The sequence below is a fragment of the Heterocephalus glaber genome, unplaced genomic scaffold (assembly GCF_053883595.1).
Source record: "Heterocephalus glaber isolate CG9 unplaced genomic scaffold, H.glaber_assembly_v1.0 deba00001613, whole genome shotgun sequence".
Taxonomy (NCBI): Eukaryota; Metazoa; Chordata; class Mammalia; order Rodentia; family Bathyergidae; genus Heterocephalus; species Heterocephalus glaber.
Window position 1 is genome coordinate 27374931 of NW_028258384.1, and position 4810 is coordinate 27379740.

Here is a 4810-nt window from a genome sequence, read left to right on the forward strand (position 1 = left end):
CAGTTTAGTCATGTGATCTGAAAGTTTCCAGAACTTTCATAAAATGACATTAAAAGTATCTTCTTTAAAGACATGGAAGCCTGGTGTGGTGGTGCACTGGCTAATTTCCCGCACTTGGGAGGCCTGAAGCAAGAGGATCGTTGCCAGTTTGTAGCCAGCCTAGGACACATGGTGAGATCAGGCCAGTCTGAACTACATAGCCAGACCATGTCTCAACAAACAAATAAAAAAGAGTTGGTTCTTTCACCATTGAATGGTCTCAATACCCTTGTGGAAAATCAATTGACCATATATGCAACGTTTTATTTCTGAGCTCTCTGTTGTATTGGTCTATATGTCTTTTCCACATTGTTTTGATTACCACAGCCTTGTAGTAAGTTTTGCAATCTCAATTATATTTTATTTTAATTGACAAATAACTATATATTTATGGGATATGATGAAATGTTTTAATAAATGTATACAATGTGGAATGACTGTCAGAGTAACAAAAGTTCATAACCTCACATTCTGATTTCCTTGTGGTGAAAACATTTAAAATATACTCTTGGCAAGTTTGAAGTATTCATTATAACCACTTTTCTAGGCAATGGGTCAGTAGAGCTTAGTCGTCCTATCTGACTGAAACTGTAGCTTTTGACTAACATCCCCCTTTTCCCCATCCACCCTCTTCCCCCAGCCTCTGGTAACCATTAGTCTACTCTCCAATTCTATGAATTCAACTTTTTAAGATATCTTATTACACGAAATCATGTGGTATTTGCCTTTCTGTGCCTGGCTTATTTCACTTAGCATGTTTTCCAGGTTTATTTCATGTTGCAAATGACAAGATTTCCTTCTGCTTGGAAGTTGATACTCTACTGTGCATAAATACATTTTCTTTATTTTTTCATGTATGGATAGCCAGGGATTTAGCTCAGTGGCACCGTGCCTGTCTCCTAAGGGCAAGGTCCTGAGTTCGATCCCCAGTACTCAAAAGGGGGGGGGCAGGGATGTAGTTCAGTGGCCCCACGCCTGCCTGGCAAGCCCAAGATCCTCCTGAGTTCCATGCCCGGTACTGAAAAAAAAATCATCTATGGATGGAAACTTAGGTGACTCTATACTTTCACTATTGTGAATAATGCTACAATAAACATGGGAGTGTGCATATCTCTACAGGATACTGATTTCAATTTCTTTGACTATAAACACAGAAATAAGATTAATGGATCATATGGTAATTCTATTTTTTGTTTTCTGAGGACCCTCCATACTGTTTTCCATAATGTCTGTATTAATTTACATTCCCATCAACAGTGCACAAGGGTTTCCTTTTCTCTATACCCCCACCACACTTGTTACATTCTATCTTTTTTCTAATAGCTATTCTAAAAAGTGTGAGGTGATATTTCACTGTGGTTTTCATTTGAATTTTCCTGATCAGAGATGCAGAACATTTTTTTTCATATATATGTTGGCTATTTTGTTTTCTTTTGTGATGTATCCATTAGGTCCTTTGGCCATTTCTTATTAGATGTGTTTTGTTTTTTTGAGGCAGTGTCTTGCTATGTATAAGGACTGAACTTGAATTTACTATATAATCCAAGCTAACCTCGAATTTAGGATCCTCCTGCCTGAGCCTCCTAAGTGCTGGGATTACAGGTGTGCACCACCACACTTGGCTGAATTATTTACTTTCTTGCTATTGAGTTGTATGAATGTGTCTCAAATTTTGAAATCAAGATGTATGACTCCTCCAATTACATTCTTTTTAATTTTATGAACTTTATTAAAGTTTTAACATCTACAACACATAAAGTCAAAGGTAATCTGAAAGTAATTCACCTTGGAAAAGGATGAACTCAGTTTTTGAGAAAGATGATTTTCTTTATCAACAATTCAAATCATTTTCTTTCTATAGAAAGCATGACCATTGCATTCTTTTTAAAGGTTGTTTTGACTTGAGATTTCACATGAATTTTAGGTTGTGATTTTCTATTTCTGTAGAAAATGATATCGAGAGTTTGATAAGGATTGCAGTGAATAAGTAGGTCATTTGGGGCAGTATTTCTACTTATATTAAGTCTTTCAACCCATGAACACAAGATATCTTTCCATTACTCATGTTTTTATCTTATTCATATTTTGTAGTCATTTGCCTTGATTAAATTTATTCATATTTTATTATTCTTGATGTTAGTGTAAATTGGATTGTTTTCTTAGTTTATTATTAGTATAGAGAAATGCAACTGATTTTTGTGAGTTGATATTTTTATCTTACAACATTTCTGAGTTCATTAAATTCAAACTCTGTGTGTGTGTGTGTGTGTGTGTGTGTGTGTGTGTGTGTGTGTGTGATCTTTAAGGTTTCTGTAATATAACATCATGTCATCTGTGAACAGAGATAATTTTACTTATACTTTTCCAATCTGGATGTCTTTTACTTCCCTAACTGCTCTGGCCAGAACTTCCTATGTTTAATAGGAGTAGTGAAAGTGGGCATGCTTGTCTTGTTGTTGATGTGGGGAGGGGGGTTTCAGTCTTTCACCATTGAGTATGATGTGTGCCATGGGTTTTTCACATATGGTCATTGCCATGTTGGTTTCCTTCTATTCCTAGTATACTGAATTTTTTCAAAAAATCATGACAGTGTGTCTGGGCATGAGAGCACATGTCTGTAATCCCAGTACTTGGGAGGCTGAGGCAGGAAGATCACTGCAAGTTCAGTGCCAGCCTGGACTACATACTGAGCTCAACGCCAGCCTGAACTACATAGAGACTCTGTCTCCAAAAAATCATGAAAGCTTTGAATTTTTCTATTTTTTTGTGTCAATTGAGATTGATCATGTTTTTTCCTTTATTAACAACTGTATTACATTAATTTTCATATATTGGAACCTTCTTGCATTCTGGGAATAAATCCCACTCGCCTATGGTATACAATTCTTTTAATAATTTGCTGAATTTGACTTGCTGGTATATTGTTAAGGATATTTGCATCAATATTCACAACGAATTTTGGTCTCTTGTTTTCTTGTAGTCTCTTCATCTGACTTTGGTTTTAGGGTAATGCAAGCCTCATAGAATAAATTAAGAACTATTCCCTCCATATGTATTTTAGAAGACTTCAAGAAGTACTAGCCTTACTCACTATTCTGTGTAATTAATATACACTATGAAAAAAAAGGACTGGTGTTTATTCTTCTTTAAGTGTTTGGTAGAACTCATCAGTGAGCACTTCTAGTCTAGAGATTTTCTTTGTTGGGAGATTTGTGATTACTTACTTACTCTCCTTACTAATTATTAGTTTGTTAAGAGTTTGTTTTCAGGGTCAGGGATTTAGCTCAGTGGTGCTGCTGCCTGCCTCGAAAGCGCAATGTCCCTAGTTTGATCCCCCAGTACCAAAAAAAAAAAAAGTTTGTTTTTAAACAGAAAGTTTACTTAAACAAGATGCTTGACTTGAAGGGGAAACTGGGATTAATTTTTTAGAGTAATTTACCACTACCTAAAGACAAATTGTCTTATATGTAACAACTATGTACCCAAAAAAATTGTCCTTGGCTTTACAATGATATATGAAAAACATTAAAATTTTCCAATCAGAGAGGGAAGGCAAGGATTTTTATTTTGCTGGTTTTTGTTAAAACAGTGAAACAGGGCTGGGATTTAGCTCAGTGGTGCTGTGCCTCATAAGCAAAAGGTCCTGAGTTCAATCCCTGACACTGCCAAAAAACCAAACCAAACAAAAACAAAAAACAACAACAACAAAAAACAGTAAAACAAAGTAACTTACTAAAACAAGTGGAAAGAAAATGCCACTAATGGAGGAAGAAGATAATTTCAAAGAACCAGCAACAGTCCCCATCCCATCTCCATTTGATGTCGAACTTTCTGTTTGGGCTCAGGATTTAGCTCAGTGGTTTCTCTGCCTGCCTCGCAACTGCAAGGTCCCGAGTTCGATCCCCGGTACCAAAAAAAAAAAAAAATCCGTTTGCCATTTAGTTAAAAAAAAATCAGCATGTTTGTGCTCGTTACAGTAGTTGATTTGTGCACAATAAAGAACTACAGAAAGAGAAAATGAAATAATAGAGAATACTACACTGTGGTAGTCAGGATGTGGTAGAACCAAATTGTGATTTTCTGATTGAGAATGTAATATTTATTTAGTTTGTAGGAATAGAGTTCTGAAGTTAAGTAGCAGGTTCACGTTTTAATAGCCACCACCTGCCTGCTACTGAAACATATCAATTATATCTTCATCCTCCATTTCAACTATGCAGGTATATCTGTTTCATTGATCACCAGACCAGAATCTGGTCTGGCTCACTGATAAACCCTGCCATTCACATAGGTTTTCCTTATTTTACTAAGTGATGTATGCTTCTTAATCTTACACAGCACCACAAAACTATCCTGTCTCATCACCTTCAAATTAATATGATCATTGTTTCTGGTCTTGACTTTCTCCTTGGCTTTTTTCTTGACCATGGTGAGCACCAGTCTCCTCAGGTGCCACTTCACAAAAGAGATGCTAAATCCTCACTGAATAAGGACACAAGCAACACCCAAAGTGGCAAAAGGATAGCGGTAAACAAAGAAGAGCTGTTGAAATTTCTATTTCTCCGTGATTCACTTTGGGTAGATTGTGTATTTCTAGGAATTTGTCCACTTCATCTAGGTTGTCCAATTCGCTGGCATACAATTACTAACAGTATATTTTTCTTTTTTATCGAGTAAAATTGACAAATAAAATAATATACATTTAAGGTTTATAATATTTTGAAATTTTATATACATTACATATGTATGTTGTGAAATGATTACTATAATA